The sequence below is a fragment of the Lepisosteus oculatus genome, unplaced genomic scaffold (assembly GCF_040954835.1).
Source record: "Lepisosteus oculatus isolate fLepOcu1 unplaced genomic scaffold, fLepOcu1.hap2 HAP2_SCAFFOLD_82, whole genome shotgun sequence".
In the NCBI taxonomy this organism is placed as follows: domain Eukaryota; kingdom Metazoa; phylum Chordata; class Actinopteri; order Semionotiformes; family Lepisosteidae; genus Lepisosteus; species Lepisosteus oculatus.
The window spans coordinates 593825-614702 of record NW_027168383.1 but is presented as its reverse complement, the minus strand read 5'-3'; the positions used below and the strand labels follow the sequence as shown (position 1 = coordinate 614702).

At 44.3% G+C, this 20878-nt stretch overlaps 5 non-coding genes and 1 pseudogene across 5 annotated transcripts; 3 read left to right on the top strand and 3 right to left on the bottom strand.

Annotated features, from left to right (window-relative positions):
* The first annotated feature begins 799 nt into the window (after positions 1–799).
* On the top strand, positions 800–952 carry LOC138235537 (U4 spliceosomal RNA; annotated as a pseudogene).
* Positions 953–5540: 4588 nt separating this feature from the next.
* trnag-gcc (transfer RNA glycine (anticodon GCC)) lies at positions 5541–5611 on the bottom strand. The gene has a single exon. It is a non-coding gene; the product is annotated as a tRNA-Gly (tRNA).
* A 1695-nt stretch (positions 5612–7306) lies between these two features.
* trnas-uga (transfer RNA serine (anticodon UGA)) lies at positions 7307–7388 on the bottom strand. Its single transcript has one exon. It is a non-coding gene; the product is annotated as a tRNA-Ser (tRNA).
* Positions 7389–8731: 1343 nt separating this feature from the next.
* Positions 8732–8813, bottom strand: trnas-gcu (transfer RNA serine (anticodon GCU)). Its single transcript has one exon. It is a non-coding gene; the product is annotated as a tRNA-Ser (tRNA).
* A 1625-nt stretch (positions 8814–10438) lies between these two features.
* Positions 10439–10511, top strand: trnar-acg (transfer RNA arginine (anticodon ACG)). Its single transcript has one exon. It is a non-coding gene; the product is annotated as a tRNA-Arg (tRNA).
* A 6247-nt stretch (positions 10512–16758) lies between these two features.
* trnar-ccu (transfer RNA arginine (anticodon CCU)) lies at positions 16759–16831 on the top strand. Its single transcript has one exon. It is a non-coding gene; the product is annotated as a tRNA-Arg (tRNA).
* The last annotated feature ends 4047 nt before the right edge of the window (positions 16832–20878 follow it).

The following is a 20878-nucleotide window of genomic DNA, read 5'->3' as shown; positions in this document are numbered from 1 at the left end:
ATCGTTTTTTTTTCTTTCAATTATAACTGAAGTTTAAACAACTAGTGTTAAGTCCTTATTTTTCTGTAGTCAAAAAAAGCAAAAATTAACATTCAGGTCATGAAAAACTCAAAAAAACTCCCCAACCACTAAACTTTACCTCCCACCTGAGCGCCATCTTGAACGCCCCTACCACCAGAGAATGCTCACGATTTCGGAAGCTGTCTCCGGGACGTGCTGATTCCACACATCCTGAATAAATCATGATATTGTTAGTTGCTGTAGCTAGACGTTCAAATGAGTTTCATGGCCAGATGGACTGTTTCCTCCAGCGGTATAGTATTGCAGTGAGACAGCACGATGCCTGCAAGACTATGTCACGCTAAACGCCACAGATTGTGTTTGTCCGTTCGTGTCAGTCGTCCCGCAGCCACGGGAAGTGGGACACAAACATGCTGCAATGCTTTCAAGACGTTAGGATTTGTTTGTGCAACATCCAAGAGGAGTACTTGTGGCTTGAATGTGAACTGTACGTGCCCGCCCCCTTTCCTCTGTAGTGCATGAGTTCCTCCCGGCATGCCCTTCGTCATTGTTCTGTCATCTTGTATTTAAAGGGTTGTATTTCTGCTGCTGAAAATAAGCAACGGTTTTCTCACAACGCCCTTTGTTCCCAACGGAGCCCTTGTCTGTCATGAAATTCTTCAAAACCTCAAGCTAGAAGAAGAAGAAGACGACAAATATGAAGCGTTATAGCAACGACATGCCATGAGACGATCGATAACGATTTCCATAGGATCCCCGCGGTTGCCTGGCAACCGTCAGCTTTGCGCAGTGGCAGTATCGTAGCCTGTGAGGTTTAGCCGAGGCGTGATTATTGCGTGATTATTGCTAGTTGAAAACTTTTCCCAATACCCCGCTTCCGCCGGTTTGCAATACAATCGGCGAAAGCAATTTTTGACAGTCTCGTCAGAGACTGAGCAAGGTGTTTAAAGACAGATTTGGTCACGGTGATATCATGGTAGAAAGAAACGAACTTGTTACGTGTCAACAGAAACGCTCTTTAGCTCTTTCAGCTTTATGTCTGTCAAACGTTAGGTTGCGCTTCTTCATGCTGCATCGTCGGCATGAGTGGAGCATTTTAAACGTCTGTACTTACTGCGCCCCATAAGAAATCGTTTGTCCCCATTCAAAAGAGATTGTGCGATGTCCTGCAGCGTTCGCAAAGCAAACCTTTGACAGTTTGAAAAGAGGAATTTATTCTGCTTCCTCTGCGTGCAGTAGTTACAAAGTTGAACGTCTTTACACGATCTGCTGCAGTTTTCAGTGGGTGGGCTTTGTCAAATGGCTTGGAAAAACGCACTGTGTTTCTGCTCGGGAAACATCATGAGCAGTGTCCTGCATGTTTTCTGTGTATAGCTGTCTTTTAACGCATACAGAATTCATTCGAAATCATTGATTTCTCCAATTAACAAGGGTCTCTTTTTGAACCTGCCAGAAGCATTCTTTCAATGTAACAGATTTACTCCGGGGAAGGGCAGCATGACATTGAGAGTAGCTCAAGCTTTCAGCACCTTTATCTGACTGCATGTATGCAGACACTGCTCAGAATCCCCTGTAAGATTCTCCTTCAATTCCGTTTTGCAGTGCTTTAGCTCTTTCAAAAGGCTTCGCTTTGCTAGTCACAATCCAAGGCTCATGACAGCATTTGAAAACATTCGTAACTGCGTTGGCCGGGAATCGAACCTGGGTTAACTGCTTTGAAGGCAGCTATGCGCAACACTGGCTCGCTCCAGAATAAATCTCACGTCGAGGGCATATTTTTTTCCATTTTACCGTGAGTCGGGCTCAGCTGCACAGAGGAGAGAGCAGAGCAATGAGGTCACGGGGACAGGGGAGTCACACGCTGGCGGTTTGAATACGCGGAAGATCACTGAGGGATCCACAGTATATGGACTCTCCGTGCGCCATCAGTCCGCACTCCGGACTCTGAATCCTGCCATCCGAGTTAAGATCTCGGCGGAACCTGAGGCGCAGTTCCTTCTTAAAACGTAATCTGGTGAGCATTTCTAGAATCGTACTTGTATAGATGCAGCCTTTAATGTGTTGCTAGGTTAAAATTGATGACTTCTTGTATTTCAGTAGGCAACTGCCCTCTTGATTTCGGATTTAATTTCTTTATTACAGGGGCGCTTTTATGAAGACAGAGTCATGTTCAGGTACTTTGCTTGATGGAGGAAGCTCATTTCGGACTCTGTGATCTGCTCACCTGGAAAGGTCTGCTATACTACTACAAGAGAGAAGTAGAGTCTGGAAGAAGGGACGATTTTATGATGCTTTGGAAGATAATGTTTTTTTTTTCTTATACTGAAAATGAAAGGTAGTTGTTTCTATATGGACTCAGTCTTTGGAATTTGTATATATATATTTCAGTGATCCCTCAGCCATTCCTTCTGTATTGTAATTCAATTTCTCTTTTAAAATTCCTTCCCCACTTCTAGGACCTGCAGTTGCTGAACTCCACAATGGCTTCTATTGGAAAGTCTGTGACTGAGACCAAGTAAGTGTTCACTTTTTTATGAAACCATTATTTATTTAGGAGCAATGAGCAATTCTTATATAAATGCAATAAAATCATTATGCTCAAACTATGAGAGAGAAAATTAAGGATAATTTAAGAAATCAGTCTTAGCTTGTTTCTATACACAGATGGTATTATTTATTTTCAAAGGAAACCCGCGAGGATTCCCCTGGTGTGCAAGATGTGCCTGAATACTCTTGATCAGCTTCCTGCTCACTTGAAGAGGGCGTGTATGAAGCACGCCACGGCAGAAAAGATCAGGATGGCCTCTCAACAGGCGAGGGAGGACATGATGAATCACCTGAAGAACGGGGTCATCGTGGATTACCACAGAATAGAGATCGTGTCTGGTGAGGCAAACAGGATAGTGGTTGTAAGACTGCTAGAGTCCTTGGGCCTTTTTGTACATGGGAAGCCTGAAGACACATTGGCAAGGTGAGATATTTTTAATCTGTAAGGCTTCTGTAGTTTCTTTTTGAAATCATTGTTACAACATATTATGTAAAAGCATGTTGAAAAGAATCTACCTGCATTCCAGCGGCCCTGAGCAAGAAGCCGCAGTCCAGGAGGAAGAGATGCCAGAGGCTGCTCTAGAAACTGAAACAGAAGCGGATAAGGAAGGGGAAGATGTGAGCTCTGAAGAACTCTATCAGCAGTAAGACTTTTTATTTTTCAGATGTATCTATTTTTTACTAAAATTCTAATTTGTCTTATAGGTATAAAATGTTTAAACCGGTGTTTTATATCCTTACAGGCCCTGAGTAGTTAAAAAGTATCAGCAGGCCGGAAGAGAGTGGCCCAAGCTGGACTCTATAGAAAGCACTCCCTGGATGCTCCTCTCCTGATTGGATTCAAACAGTACCTTACCAAGGATCTGGGAGTGGCAAATTATTCTCAGGAGGTATTTATTTTTTAAAGGCATTTAAAATTAAGCAATGGTATCTTCATTGTAAATGTTTTTATTTCTTAGCTTAAAATTCACCCATGTGAAATGATGTCAGCCATAAACATCATGACTCTATATTTCCTACCTGAATCTATTCTACTTAAATTATTACATTATACACAATTTGAGTTCATTTTAAAAAGTAAAAGGTAATGAAAGGAATGCATTTTCATAAGAAAGATAATACCGATATGCATGTGATAATCTTCCTTATATCATGTAGTGCATCATTTGGACACTTTGTGGGCTTCAAATACAAAGAAAATCATGTTCTATGGTACAAGATAAATACAAAACTTAAGCTTTTATTTTAATTAGATTTCTTTATAAAGCATAAGCAATCATTTATTACATCGCTTCTTGAATTAAATCTTTTGACAAGAGGTAAGACTTCTGTTACATTTAAACCCATGTTTAGCTGTGTTTTTTAGATTTAACTGAACCAATTTCTGTGTGTGATAATGTCCTTGAATTCTGACAACATCACACTAAATTACATGATATAAAACAGCTAATGTTTCTAGAGATAAAGTTTCTGAGATGCTTCTAATTACTTTTTATTACCAGGGACAGTTTAATTCACCTTGTACAGTACTGTAAGACCAAGATGCTTTTTTTAAAAGTTATTTAACATTTTATAGAACTTTGTCTACTATGGCAACATGATGTGCTTGGTGAAACTTGGAAAAATACTGCTTGGCCACTTATCTTAAGATAAAGATAGGATAAAGGTTTATCTTTTGCACCTACCTGACCCCCAGGGAAGGCCAATGCTTTCTAAGTTGATGGTTCCCTACAGTAGACTGTACTTTAATTTCAAAGGTAATGTATATTGACCCAAATCAGTTTTGGAATCCAATCTACTGACGAGATGGAGCACATCCTTTTTTCAGGATTTTAGCATCATACGTTTGGTATATTTAGTCCCTAATGCTGAAAGAAATGATCATAGAACATTTGGACACTTTGTGGGCTTGAAATACAAAGCAAATCATGTTCTATGGTACAAGATAAATACAAAACGTAAGCTTTTATTTTAATTAGATTTGTTTATAAAGCATAAGCAATCATTTATTACATTAATATATGTGAAAATAACATTTTAGCATCATATGTTTAGTATATTTAGTCCCTAATGCCAAAAGAAATGATCATTTGTTTAACATGCACAGGTCTGTCTCAAAGGATGCAGTACTCCTGAAGGGTCTCAAACCCTACATTTCGGATGCCTAGCTGTATCCCTCACATGTGGCACCTCAGAATGACTTCTAACCTTACCTGTGGTGTATTCAGTCCCTATTGCTCAATGCACGGTGTACATACTGCATACATGTGTCTTGAGAATGAGGAATGGGCCCCTGAGACAGTCATTTGCCTGTTTCACAAACAGGGACCTGGACCTAGACCTGGCCCGTACAGGGCTCAAACCCGCGACCTTGGCGTTATTAGCACCACGCTCTAACCAACTGAGCTAACCAGCCTCACGACAGTGCTCCTCTCTGTGCTGCAAAAAATCAAACTCAGGGAATTTCTTTTGTCCTCCTTTGAATAGAAAGCCGTGTAATCAGTGTACGGGCTTTCTCGTGCAGTTTCATGGTTCTTGTAACCCAAATCCTACACTGGCCTGAAGTGCCCCCCCATTTCACAGCATTTTTCAGCTGATTTAAAATGTACCTAAAGGAGAAGCATTATTGAAGACCATCAATTACCAAGAGCTTTTGTCAAAGGTTTTGGTGGTCATTTTGAATGACCACAGAGCGCTGTGACCTCGGTTTTACATCTCATCCAAAAGACAGCGCCCTTTTACAACACAGCATCTCCGTCACTATACTGGGGCATTGGGACCCGCACAGACCTCAGGGTGAGCGCCCCCCCGCCGGCACCATTAACACCGCTTCCAGCTGGAAGCTTTGTTTTTCCCTGTAGCTCATCCTCATCCAGGTACTGACCTGGCTCACACCTGCTTAGCTTCAGTGGGTTTTCAGTTGCGAGTTGCAAGGGGATGCAAGTGATGGAGCCGCTCGCTGCAAAAGCCACTGCATTGGCCGGGAATCGAACCCGAGCCTCCCGCGTGGCAGGCGAGAATTCTACCACTGAACCACCAATGCTCAGTGCCTGGGCCTTCAAAAAAGACGCTTTTTTGGTGCTCTGTGCAAAACGCGTCGACATCTGCTTCCAGCTGCAAAATGCCATTTGCGGACGCTGAAGAACTTATTTCTAAGGCAGCGGGTACAAGCGATTGGGCGTTTTAAAACCACCAGGAACAGCAAAGAGGCGCGCTTCTTTGCTTGTGCCGAAACACACCGACTGAAAGCGGACAACGTAGTCGGCAGGATTGGAACCTGTGCGGGGAGACCCCAATGGATTTCTAGTCCATCGCCTTAACCACTCAGCCACGACTACAGCAAGCCTCACTGCCGCTGCGTTCTTGCTACAATCTTACCTGGATCGCGAGGCGCCGGCGGAAGCCTATTTCAAAGTCGTTCTCCGTTTCAAAAAAACATTTCCAAAATACAAGCCTTGCAGACAGACACACCTCAGAGGACTTAAGGGTGGCTTCATGTCGGAATGATAAAGTCTCCCCGTCCGGACATGAAAATGCCACTTTGTTACACACAAAAAAAGAATCAACAACAGAGAAATGCCCACAAGCATTTGAAAAGCCGCACCACGTCGCACTTGAAATAGCTCTTACATTAGTGGTAGACACAGGAATCGCCTTTTTATTTACGCTCTTACCAACGCGATGGAAAGCAAAACAAAGCAAAGCAGAGCAAAACAAAACGAACAAACGAAAACCCTCACGTCCTGCACTTGCATATAACGCCGTTACGTGCCCAAGCGGTATTGTACGTCATCCTAGCACTGCACCCCGGGTCGTACGGTATATGGGAACGAGCACACGCCACGAATCATCTCGAATCACTCCCTACAGCTGTAAGGCGCCTTGAAGCGTGCACCCCCAACATTCTTCTTTGCGCATCTGTGAAAGGTAAACTCTTGAGCAAACTCTGAACCAGCTCTAAGGAAACTAATCCGATTAGACGTTACTTTGACTCATCTTCTTACGCTCAGTGCCGGATTGCTCAAACTCCAGCTAGGGTTAGGGTTAGCATTCCCACGCTACTTAGACACTTTGTTTACGCTCAGTGCTGGATTTTGGGAACTTCAGGACGAGTGGGAATTTTCTCCTATCTGTCCATTCTGTTTTGTTTTGGAGACTCTTGGCTGCCTATGTTGTTCAGTGCACCGTGAAGGAAACATTTTCCAAAACTGTGTCAGCTCAAAAGTTGTAAGAAAACCTCTCCAGGTGCTTTAACTCTCTTCATTTTTGTCATTTAATGTGACACTCGATGTATAACTGGAGCCTCACATATGCAAATGGTGAGGCTCCAGTTCGACACCCAGTTCCACACCACTTTACAGTATATGACAAAAGCATGGCAGACTGTGCCGGACCAGCTGGTAACTTCCGCTTATTTTGACCATATTAAACATTGGAAATCTTCCCACTTGCATTTGTGACACTTGATTTTGGCTCCACCTAAGACACTCTTAAATCTTCAAACACTTTTCTCTTCTCCCGCAACACACTTGTCTGTCGGCACTATGTGGCAGCGTTGCATGACAACCCATCTCACCACGGAAAGGAACCTAACAGCTTTGGTAAGAGAGTAGAATTACCTGAAGAACTGCTTTCCATGGAAGCAGGACCAAGCGATGTAGCATTTTTATAGTACCAGGAAAGGAGAAGCGGCACTTCGCCTTTGCCGCACAGGCACAAGGTGACGTGCGGCAGACGCCGTAGTCGGCAGGATTCGAACCTGAGCGGGGAGTCCCCAATGGATTTCAAATCCATCGCCTTAACTACTCGGCCACGACTACAGCGAGCTCGCCGCCGCCGCATTCCTCCTATAATCTAACACGGAGTGCGAGGTGGCTGCGGAAACCTTTTTAAAGTCGCTCTCTGTTAAAAAAAAAACCTTTCACAAGATACATGCCGGCAGACAGACACGCCTCAGAGGGTTTAAGGCTGGCTTCACGTTCAAATGATAAAGTCTCCCCGTCCGGATGTCAAAATGCAACTTTGGCAGACAGAAAAAACATCAACAAACCACAAATGTGGACAAGGATTTTACAAGCTGCACCACACTGCACTTTCAAAAGCATTTACATTCGTGTTAGACGCAGGAATTGTCTTTGTTTTGCGCGCTTACGAACGCCATAGAAAACGAAACAAAACAAAAGCCCTCAGCTCCTGTACTTGATTATAACGCCGTTACGTGTCGAAGCAGGAATTTACGTCATCTTACCACTGCAACATGGGGAATAGAAGGAAATGAACACACGCTACGAATCGTCTCAATCACTCCCTAGAGTCGTAAGGCACATTGAAGGGTGCACCCCCATCATTAATCGTTGGGCCTCTGTAAAAGGAAAGCTGTTGAGCAGTCTTTGAAACAGCTCGGATGAAACACTTGATTGCTTCCATGTGCATCTGGAGCCCACTTCTTATTTTCACTTCACGCCGCCCAAAGCATTTCTAAAACAGGAGATTCGCGTTTGGGAATGCGCCCTGCCCTACAAATAAAACAGGTCTACGGGTCTGAAACCTGCTCCACGGAAAACAGTTCTGTTGCGCTTTTGATCAAAGGGAGATTCTCTGTTCTTACTTTTTGATTACATAACACCCAAAGGGGCTTCTTTGGAGCTGGATTCCAACCAGCATCCTAAAGTTTCTTGGCGGTATCCTTTACAGTCCTCTGTTCGGTCGACAAGGAACAGAAGGGGGCAGCTTTCCTCACACATACAGTGCAATGTACTGTAGTGTTCCCCTTCATTGAATTCGCAGTTCTGCATCAGACCTCTAACTCGTTTCCTTAGCTTGGATTTAAGCCACGAAGCAGGCTTCTACTGTATAAACGTCTAGAGGAATCACAAACTATTTGAGAGGCCATCATCCCAGGGGGAACTGACAAAGTCTATCCCTAAACACCTAGCGCAGTCTCTCGAGAGACTGTCAAAAATCGCTTTCTCCGTTTGTGCTGCAAGTAAGTGAAAACGCGGTCTCAACCCAGAGCCACTTGGCAGCAGCGGCACGTAAATACTGTTACTACCACTGCTCGATACCAACGTTAGCCTACTATACCATGTTCAGCCACCGCTAGAAAATGTAAGGCTCTAGTACTGGAGCAAACAGAAGGAGAGCCAACGTCAAACGTAGAGAGCGACGAGGAGGGGATTCGAACCCATGCGTGCAGAGCACAATGGATTAGCAGTCCATCGCCTTAACCACTCGGCCACCTCGTCGATGAAACTGGGCTGTCCAGACATGGGTTGGCGCGCTCCAGATGATCTTTTTCTTTTTTTTTCCCTCGTACTCAAGGGTCCTTTTCCTGTTCCACATGCGATTTCAACATTTTCCTTGGGAGATGTCAAGCCAGCAAGCCACTGCTGTGGTTCAGTGGCCATTGTGGAGTTCAGTGGCCCTGTTGTACACAGAAAGCACATTGAGCTCCTTGGACATGAAAAGTTCCAGATAAAAGCCATTTGTCATCCTTTCTCTTGGTGTCGATGTTGCTATTGTATGTAAAGGTGGCAACTTGCTCAGCGAGCAGGCGGAGCACACACCGAATGCAGATGTGTCTGAGTGGTGTGTCCAAGTGGCTGCAAAAGGACAACACTACCGGGGCGCCGTTGCTTAGTTGGTTAAAGCGCTTGTCTCTTAAACAGGAGATCCTGAGTCCGAATCCCAGTGGTGCCTTCTTTGTTCTGTCTTCTCGAACAGAACTGGTCCTTACAGACAACCGCCTACGGCTAGACTTAATTAAATGCAAGTATTCATTTCCTGTCTTTAACGCGACTTGTTTTTCTTAAAATGGATGGAACTTGCAAAACATGAAATACAAACATTGCTAATCAGCGCTAGCGGCTGGCAAAAAAAAAGAAGTCAGCAATGTTTTTTTTCTTTAACCTTAACCCTGCTAATGGAGAAGAGTTAAACGACCGAGTCTATGCAGCTTAAACGGTGCTCATGTCGGGTTCTTAGCTGAAAGGGTGGTAAATCACGCTCACCCCAGTCCTTAATCTTTTAAAAGGATACAATATTGAACCTAGTCGCCACATCACATACATCCTGTTCAACGATAAAAAAGTGACATCTATCCTCGATCCAGAGTAAATCCCACGATGAGGGCATATTTTTTTCCACTTTACCATGAGTCGGGCTCAGCTGCACAGAGGCGAGAGCAGAGCAATGAGGTCACAGGGACAGGGGAGTCACACGCTGGCGGTTTGAACACGCGGAAGATCACTGAGGGATCCACAGTATATGGACCCTCCGTGCGCCATCAGTCCACACTCCGGACTCTGAATCCTGCCATCCGAGTTAAGATCTCGGCGGAACCTGAGGCACAGTTCCTTCTTAAAACGTAATCTGGTGAGCATTTCTAGAATCGTACTTGTATAGATGCAGCCTTTAATGTGTTGCTGGGTTAAAATTGATGACTTCTTGAACTTCAGTAGGCAACTGCCCTCTTGATTTCGGATTTAATTTCTTTATTACAGGGGCGCTTTTATGAAGACAGAGTCATGTTCAGGTACTTTGCTTGATGGAGGAAGCATATTTCGGACTCTGTGATCTGCTCACCTGGAAAGGTCTGCTGTACTACTACAAGAGAGAAGTAGAGTCTGGAAGAATGGACAATTTTATGATGCTTTGGAAGATAATGTTTTTTTTTTCTTTGAAATCGAAATGAATCAGAATATCAGTGCAAAAGACAAACTCTTGGTTTGGTTTAAAGAGATATGGTTTTAAAACAGACAAAATGTAGAAAACAGGTGTTTCTCACTTTTGGAAAAGAATGGACCGGGGGTAATATTTTACTAGGTGCAGTGCTGATCTCACTGGGTTACAGTCCTGCAGTGTCACACCAGGGCCAGTGGCGCAATGGATAACGCGTCTGACTACGGATCAGGAGATTGCAGGTTCGACTCCTGCCTGGCTCGGGTCGTTTTTAAACGCATGGGGCTACTCCCTAAGTAGTCTGTGCTACTTACTGCATTGTAATCGTACCCAGTAAGAGATTTCCTTCATGTAAATGAACTGCACCTGAGAGCTTCAGAAAAACACCTGGGCTCAGTACGGTGCTGAGAGCTCAGCGTTGCTGTTCTAATTAGCACGCACTGCATCGGCTATGAGCCCGAACTTTTCAATTATTCCGATCAGTAAGTCAACACGTAGTCCACATGAACGGTAGAAATATTCTCTTGTCTGTCTCTTGTTTGTATAGAACTGAATGTCCCTGACAATGTACTGTTAGTTTTAATTGAAGAACGGCATTTGTGTTCAAATATACCAGACAAGTTTATGTAACTGCTCATGCGACACTCAGTTGTAATTAGTCAAGAAATAAAGTCGAACAATAGCTGCGGGTTTGATTCTGAACGTATGAGATTGCAGCGCCTTTTACTTCCATTGACAAATGATAGAGATTCGAAGAGAGATCCTTCAGACCAGCAAGCAAACCCACGGCTATTTCGGTTTTCTATCTAGGCAACGTTGGTGTCTGCAATAGCATACATGAAAGCGTGATGCAATTTCTGTGGCTACATTTGTTGCACATCATGCACAGTAAGAGTGTTTCTAACACCAAATAAAAAGTCAACAATTAGCGAACTTCTCCTCAGTTAACCCACTGAAACCCTTGCTGTTAACAGTTCTTTACTGCGTGCTTTACCAGCACCTACATATCGTGTCGGTTCTTTCAGCTTTATTCATTAGGTTTTCAAAGGCATAAGTAGAGCACCAGAGGTGCGAACGCAAAATGTGTAGTTATCTGAAGAATTGATTTCCATGGCAGCGGGTCCAAGCGATTTCGCGTTGTTATAGTACCAGGAAAGGAAAAGCGGCACTTCGCCTCTGCCGCGCAGGCACAAGGCGACGTGCGGCAGACGCCGGAGTCGGCAGGTTTCGCACCTGCGCGGGGAAGCCCCAACGCATTTCGAGCCCATCGCCTTAACCACTCGAGCACGACAAATGCGAGCTCGCCGCCGCCGCATTCCTCCTATAATCAAACACGGACTGCGATTTGGCTGCGGAAACCTTTTTAAAGTTGCTCTCCGTTAAAAAAAATACCTTTCACAAGATTCGTGCCGGCAGACAGACACGCCTCAGAGGGTTTAAGGCTGGCTTCACGTTCAAATGATAAAGTCCCCCAGTCCGGATGTCAAAATGCAACTTTGGCAGACAGAAAAAACATCAACAAACCAAAAATGTGGACAAGGATTTTACAAGCTGCACCACACTGCACTTTCAAAAGCATTTACATTCGTGTTAGACGCAGGAATTGCCTTTGATTTGCGCGCTTACGAACGCCATGGAAAACGAAACAAAACTAAAGCCCTCAGCTCCTGCACTTGATTATAATGCCGTTACGTGTCGAAGCAGGAATTTACGGCATCCTACCACTGCAACACTGGGAATAGAGGGAAATGAACACAAGCTTTGAATTGTCTCTAATCAGTCCCTACAGTTGTAAGACGCCTGGAAGCGTGCACCCCCATCATTAATCTTTGCGCATCTGTGCAAGGTAAACTCTGGAGCAGTCTCTGAAACGGCTCAAAGGAAACACGTGATTGATTCCATATGCATCTGGGGTTCATTTCTTATTTACATTTAATTCAAGGGAAAGGCTTGGGTCAGTTTCAGACGGCCTCCAACAGCGAGATTCAAGCGCCCCACCTTCAGCCCAATCTGCGCCGCCAGAACGACAACGGCTCCTCTGGTCTTTGGGGTGCGGTTGTGACCCCGTAACCTAAAGTGTTGGTGGCAGACAAATGGAGACTAACAGGTGATGTCCTAGGACATGACTACATTGTGACACTCGGTGGGGATGGTGACCATTGCTTGGAAAAGAGTGCGAGGCCCCTTTAGAAAAACATTTTGTTAACAGGCATTCTGCCTCAGCCTAAACACCTATAGCTTGCGAAGCGCATGCTATTAGACAGGCACCTCTGCAAGACCTTAAGAGTCTCTTAAACTAGTGATAGTAAGGTGTTCCCAATGGGCGATGTTTGGCTTTCAAATCATCTCTCTGTGGAAGCGCCGAGATGCAGCTGTTTAAGGCTTAGAAGCAGCTGACTGTTTCACTACCTAGCTGATTACTGTCAGTCAGGGAGCTCAGAGGTGAAAAGCCTGTCTGAGAGACAATTCGCCGTCGATGAGTTCAATATGTTCCGTACCAGCTCGGCGCAACTGAGATCATCTTGGTAGCCGTGTAGCTCAGATGAGTGAGAGCGTGTGTGTATGTACCACCGTGATTGGATGCCGGTCCTTCTCAGGTCACAGTAAACCTTCTGCTGCCTAACTTCCCTAATTTTGGGGATCCCTTTGAAAAAGCAAAGGAAAAAAAACTGGCTCTTCATCAGCATGATCGACCTCACCCAGTGTGGCGCAGTGGCCTAATGGCTAAGACACTGGCCTCCTAAGCCAGGGATTGTGGGTTTGAGTACCATCTGGGGTGCTCCTGTCCCATTTTGAGCGTACAAATGTCCTTTTGATTTGCAAAGCTACAACCCCACCTTACTCAGTGAGCGTCTCTTCTTTTCTCTCACATACAGTTGGGAGAAAAACTTTTGTAAACAGCCCTTCGGAATGATGTGGATTTCTGCATGAATGGCTCCTAACATGTGATCTTATCTTTATCTAAGTCATAATAATTAATAAAGAGAGTCTGATTTAACAAACAACACACGCCCAACATTTGACATTGCTGTTTCTTTATTGACCAAATGGTTAAACAATCAAGGTCATTGATGGAAAAAGTACGTGAACCCTTATATTAAGGAGCTAGTGGAACCTCCTTTATGACAAAAACCTCAATCCCCACTTTCTGTAGCGGCTGGTCAGACCTGAGCAGCGGTTAGGAGGTATTTTGGCCTATTCCTCTATGCAAAACTGTTTCAGTTCATGTATATTTTTGGGATGTCTTGCGCTGAACGGCCTGCTTCAGATCACGCCACAGCACTTCAATGGGATTGGGGTCAGGACTCTTACTTGGCCATCCCAAAATACGGAATTTCTTCTGTTTCAGCCACTCTGTTGTTGATGTACTCCTTTGTTTTTGTCATGCTGCATAACCCAGCCTCTTTCGAGTTTTAGATCACAGGCAGACACCCTGACATTCTGCTGTAGAATTTCCTGATACATCTTGGAATTCATCGGTCCCTCGATGATTGCAAGCCGTACAGCCTCCGCCATGTTTCCCAGGTGGGATGAGGTTTTGGAGTTGGTATGCAGTGTTTTGTTATCTCCAAACATAACGCTGTGCACATTTACCAACAAGTTCAACTTTTGTCATGTCTGTCCACAGAACATTGTTCCAGGAGTTGCTGTGGAACATCCATGTGGTCTTTAGCAAACTTGAGAGGGGCAGTGGTGGTTTTTTTTGGGGGGAGAGCAGTGGTTTCCTCCGTGGTGACCTCGCATGATCACCGCTCCTGTTCAGATTTCTTCTTATGGTGGACTCATGGACACAGACGTAAGACAAAGTCAACCACCTGTTCGCTAGATCCCATCCCCACTCAGCTAGTCAAAGATTCCCTCGAAGGACTGGCAGGACCTATAATTAGTATGATGAATGCATCGCTTGCGTCAGGCGTTGTACCTGATCAATTTAAGGTAGCGGTTGTTAGACCGCTCCTTAAGAAGTCAAATTTGGATCCACAAGTTCTTAACAACTACAGGCCTGTCTCAAAGGTCCCATTTCAATCTAAAAGTTTTGAGAGAATAGTTGTTGCCCAATGTCAATCGTATCTGGATTCAAATAATATACTTGAGAAATTTCAGTCTGCTTTCTGAAACTGCATTAACGAGAGTCGTAAATGATATTCTCTTAGCTACTGATGTGGGGAATGCAACAGTGCTTGTGCTTCTAGATCTTAGAGCTGCCTTTGACACGGTTGACCTCTCTGTTTTGTTACACAGGCTTGAGTTTGAGGTTGGCTTATCTGGAACCGTCCTTCAGTGGTTTACTTCACATTTTACTCATCGTTTTCATTATGTTCAAATATCTAATAATTGTACTGCTTCATCAACGTCACCAGTTCAATTTGGGGTACCAGACGGATCAGTGCCGGGGCCAATATTGCTCTCTCTCTCTACATGCTGCTGCTAGGTAGGATAATACGAAAAAATAATATGAACTTTCATTCATATGCTGATGACACTCAAATAAACATTTTGTTCACACCAAACGACAACTTTTCTATTATCACTTTAGTTAAATGCATTAATGAAGGAAAGACTTGGATGTGTGAAAACTTTTTGTTACTCAACTCTGAGAGAACTGAGGATCTGTTGATCGGAGGCAACAATACTGATAGGACTACTATAACTTCAGCACTTAACTCAGAGGATTTAAACATTTGCCTCAAAGAGACAGCACGTAACCTAAGTGGCATATTAGACACAAGGCTCTTAACAACTTGCATTGTTAAGTGCCTTGAGACAACCTTGTTGTGAAAGGTGCTATATAGAAATACATTGATTTGAACTGAATTGACAATGTAAAATGTTGTGTGTGTTGTTTGTTAAACAAGACTGTCTTTATTTATTATTATGCGTCAGATGAAGATCAGATCACATTTTAAGAGCCAATCATGTAGAAATCCAGATCATTCGCGTTTTAAAAGTTGCGGGAAAAGCAAAACAGGTGCTTTTCCTTTGTTGCGCAGACACACGACGACACCGTAGGCGGCAGGACTCGAAGCTTCGCAGGGAGACCCCGATGGCTTTCTAGTCCATCGCCCTAACCACTCGGCCACCGCCGCCGCCACTGCCTTTTTGATGCAGTCTAACATAGAGTGCCGGGCAGCGGCGGAAACCTTTTTCAAAGTCGCTTTCCGTTTAACAACAACAAAAAAAACTTTCACAAAATGCATGCTAGCAGACAAATGCGCCTCAGAGGACAAGGCTGGCTTCAAGTTGGAATGATAAAGTCTCCCCGTCCGGTCAGGAAAAGGGAACTTTGTTAGACAGAAAGAAGGAAGTAACAATAACGGAGAATTGTGTGCAAGGATTTTAGAAGCTGCGCAGCCCTGCAGTTTCAATAGCCCTTTTATTCGTGTTAGATGCTGGAATTGCCTTTTTTTGACGCTCTTACGAATGCGATGTCAACGAAAACAGAACAAAGCACAAAAAACCCTCAAGTCCTGCAGTTGGATAGAATGCCGTTACGCGTCCAAGCCGTATTTGACTTCATCCTACCATTGCAACACGGGGCGTATATGGAAACGAACACACGCTACGAATTGTCTCTAATCAGTCCCTACAGTTGTAAGGCGCCTGGAAGCGTGCACCCCCATCATTAATCTTTGCGCATCTGTGCAAGGTAAACTCTGGAGCAGTCTTTGAAACGGCTCAAAGGAAACACGTGATTGATTCCATGTGCATCTGGGGTTCATTTATTTATTTACATTTAATTCAAGGGAAAGGCTTGGGTCAGTTTCAGACGGCCTCCAACAGCGAGATTCAAGCGCCCCACCTTCAGCCCAATCTGCGCCGCCAGAACGACAACGGCTCCTCTGCTCTCCGGGGTGCGGTTGTGACCCTGTAACCTAAAGTGTTGGTGGCAGACAAATGGAGACTAACAGGTGATGTCCTAGGACATGACTACGTTGTGACACTCGGTGGGGATGGTGACCATTGCTTGGAAAAGAGTGCGAGGCCCCTTTAGAAAAACATTTTGTTAACAGGCATTCTGCCTCAGCCTAAACACCTATAGCTTGCAAAGCGCATGCTATTAGACAGGCACCTCTGCAAGACCTTAAGAGTCTCTTAAACTAGTGATAGTAAGGTGTTCCCAATGGGCGATGTTCGGCTTTCAAATCATCTCTCCGTGGAAGCGCCGAGATGCAACTGTTTAAGGTTTAGAAGCAGCTGACTGTTTCACTACCTAGCTGATCACTGTTAGTCAGGGAGCTCAGAGGTGAAAAGCCTGTCTGAGAGACAATTCGCCGTCGATCAGTTCAATATGTTCCGTACCAGCTCGGCGCACCTGAGATCATCTTGGTAGCCGTGTAACTCAGATGAGTGAGAGCGTGTGTGTGTGTACCACCGTGATTGGATGCCGGTCCTTCTCAGGTCACAGTAAACCTTCTGCTGTCTAACTTCCCTAATTTTGGGGATCCCTTTGAAAAAGCAAAGGAAAAAAAAAACTGGCTCTTCATCAGCGTGATCGACCCCACTCAGTGTGCCCCAGTGGCCTAATGGATAAGGCACTGGCTTCCTAAGCCAGGGATTGTGGGTTTGAGTCCCATCTGGGGTGCTCCTGTCCCTTTTTGAGTGTACAAATGTCCTTGTGATTTGTGAAGCTGCAACCCCACCTTACTCAGTGAGCGTCTCTGCTTTTCTCTCAGTTGGGAGAAAAACTTTTGTAAACAGCCCTTCGGAATGATGTGGATTTCTGCATGAATGGCTCCTAACATGTGATCTTATCTTTATCTAAGTCATAATAATTAATAAAGAGAGTCTGATTTCACAAACAACACACGCCCAACATTTGACATTGCTGTTTCTTTATTGACCAAATGGTTTAAACAATCAAGGTCATTGATGGAAAAAGTACGTGAACCCTTATATTAAGGAGCTAGTGGAACCTCCTTTATTGACAAAAACCTCAACATCCAACAAACCTCAGCATCCGCCATGCTTCCCAGGTGGGATGAGGTTTTGGAGTTGGTATGCAGAGTTTTGTTATCTCCAAACATAATGCTGTGCACATTTACCAACAAGTTCAACTTTTGTCACGTCTGTCCACAGAACATTGTTCCAGGAGTTGCTGTGGAACATCCATGTGGTCTTTAGCAAACTTGAGAGGGGCAGTGGTGGTTTTTTTGGGGGGGAGAGCAGTAGTTTCCTCCGTGGTGACCTCGCATGATCACCACTCCTGTTCAGATTTCTTCTTATGGTGGACTCATGAGCACAGACGTAAGACAAAGTCAACCACCTGTTCGCTAGATCCCATCCCCACTCAGCTAGTCAAAGATTCCCCTGAAGGACTGGCAGGACCTATAATTAGTATAATGAATGCATCGCTTGCGTCAGGCGTTGTACCTGATCAATTTAAGGTAGCGGTTGTTAGACCGCTCCTTAAGAAGTCAAATTTGGATCCACAAGTTCTTAACAACTACAGGCCTGTCTCAAAGGTCCCATTTCAATCTAAAAGTTTTGAGAGAATAGTTGTTGCCCAATGTCAATCGTATCTGGATTCAAATAATATACTTGAGAAATTTCAGTCTGCTTTCTGAAACTGCATTAACGAGAGTCGTAAATGATATTCTCTTAGCTACTGATGTGGGGAATGCAACAGTGCTTGTGCTTCTAGATCTTAGAGCTGCCTTTGACACGGTTGACCTCTCTGTTTTGTTACACAGGCTTGAGTTTGAGGTTGGCTTATCTGGAACCGTCCTTCAGTGGTTTACTTCACATTTTACTCATCGTTTTCATTATGTTCAAATATCTAATAATTGTACTGCTTCATCAACGTCACCAGTTCAATTTGGGGTACCAGACGGATCAGTGCCGGGGCCAATATTGCTCTCTCTCTCTACATGCTGCTGCTAGGTAGGATAATACGAAAAAATAATATGAACTTTCATTCATATGCTGATGACACTCAAATAAATATTTTGTTCACACCAAACGACAACTTTTCTATTATCACTTTAGTTAAATGCATTAATGAAGGAAAGACTTGGATGTGTGAAAACTTTTTGTTACTCAACTCTGAGAAAACTGAGGATCTGTTGATCGGAGGCAACAATACTGATAGGACTACTATAACTTCAGCACTTAACTCAGAGGATTTAAACATTTGCCTCAAAGAGACAGCACGTAACCTAAGTGGCATATTAGACACACCTGAAGAAGGCTCCACGGCCGAAACGTTGTGTTCTCTTTCTTCTTTTTTTCAGCATGGAATAAACCTATTACTTGTTCCATATTAGACACAAGGCTCTTAACAACTTGCATTGTTACGTGCCTTGAGACAACCTTGTTGTGAAAGGTGCTATATAGAAATACATTGATTTGAACTGAATTGACAATGTAAAATGTTGTGTGTGTTGTTTGTTAAACAAGACTGTCTTTATTTATTATTATGCGTCAGATGAAGATCAGATCACATTTTAAGAGCCAATCATGTAGAAATCCAGATCATTCGCGTTTTAAAAGTTGCGGGAAAAGCAAAACAGGTGCTTTTCCTTTGTTGCGCAGACACACGACGACACCGTAAGCGGCAGGACTCGAAGCTTCGCAGGGAGACCCCGATGGCTTTCTAATCCATCGCCCTAACCACTTGGCCGCCGCCGCCTTTTTGATGCAGTCTAACATAGAGTGCCGGGCAGCGGCGGAAACCTTTTTCAAAGTCGCTTTCCGTTTAACAACAACAAAAAAAACTTTCACAAAATGCATGCTAGCAGACAAATGCGCCTCAGAGGACTTAAGGCTGGCTTCAAGTTGGAATGATAAAGTCTCCCCGTCCGGTCAGGAAAAGGGAACTTTGTTAGACAGAAAGAAGGAAGTAACAATAACGGAGAATTGTGTGCAAGGATTTTAGAAGCTGCGCAGCCCTGCAGTTTCAATAGCCCTTTTATTCGTGTTAGATGCTGGAATTGCCTTTTTTTGACGCTCTTACGAATGCGATGTCAACGAAAACAGAACAAAGCACAAAAAACCCTCAAGTCCTGCAGTTGGATAGAATGCCGTTACGCGTCCAAGCCGTATTTGACTTCATCCTACCATTGCAACACGGGGCGTATATGGAAACGAACACACGCTACGAATTGTCTCTAATCAGTCCCTACAGTTTTTAGGCGCCTGGAAGCGTGCACCCCCATCATTAATCTTTGCGCATCTGTGCAAGGTAAACTCTGGAGCAGTCTTTGAAACGGCTCAAAGGAAACACGTGATTGATTCCATGTGCATCTGGGGTTCATTTATTTATTTACATTTAATTCAAGGGAAAGGCTTGGGTCAGTTTCAGACGGCCTCCAACAGCGAGATTCAAGCGCCCCACCTTCAGCCCAATCTGCGCCGCCAGAACGCCAACGGCTCCTCTGGTCTTTGGGGTGCGGTTGTGACCCCTTAACCTAAAGTGTTGGTGGCAGACAAATGGAGACTAACAGGTGATGTCCTAGGACATGACTACATTGTGACACTCGGTGGGGATGGTGACCATTGCTTGGAAAAGAGTGCGAGGCCCCTTTAGAAAAACATTTTGTTAACAGGCATTCTGCCTCAGCCTAAACACCTATAGCTTGCAAAGCGCATGCTATTAGACAGGCACCTCTGCAAGACCTTAAGAGTCTCTTAAACTAGTGATAGTAAGGTGTTCCCAATGGGCGATGTTTGGCTTTCAAATCATCTCTCTGTGGAAGCGCCAAGATGCAGCTGTTTAAGGCTTAGAAGCAGCTGACTGTTTCACTACCTAGCTGATTACTGTCAGTCAGGGAGCTCAGAGGTGAAAAGCCTGTCTGAGAGACAATTCGCCGTCGATGAGTTCAATATGTTCCGTACCAGCTCGGCGCAACTGAGATCATCTTGGTAGCCGTGTAGCTCAGATGAGTGAGAGCGTGTGTGTATGTACCACCGTGATTGGATGCCGGTCCTTCTCAGGTCACAGTAAACCTTCTGCTGCCTAACTTCCCTAATTTTGGGGATCCCTTTGAAAAAGCAAAGGAAAAAAAACTGGCTCTTCATCAGCATGATCGACCTCACCCAGTGTGGCGCAGTGGCCTAATGGCTAAGACACTGGCCTCCTAAGCCAGGGATTGTGGGTTTGAGTACCATCTGGGGTGCTCCTGTCCCATTTTGAGCGTACAAATGTCCTTTTGATTTGCAAAGCTACAACCCCACCTTACTCAGTGAGCGTCTCTTCTTTTCTCTCACATACAGTTGGGAGAAAAACTTTTGTAAACAGCCCTTCGGAATGATGTGGATTTCTGCATGAATGGCTCCTAACATGTGATCTTATCTTTATCTAAGTCATAATAATTAATAAAGAGAGTCTGATTTAACAAACAACACACGCCCAACATTTGACATTGCTGTTTCTTTATTGACCAAATGGTTAAACAATCAAGGTCATTGATGGAAAAAGTACGTGAACCCTTATATTAAGGAGCTAGTGGAACCTCCTTTATGACAAAAACCTCAATCCCCACTTTCTGTAGCGGCTGGTCAGACCTGAGCAGCGGTTAGGAGGTATTTTGGCCTATTCCTCTATGCAAAACTGTTTCAGTTCATGTATATTTTTGGGATGTCTTGCGCTGAACGGCCTGCTTCAGATCACGCCACAGCACTTCAATGGGAT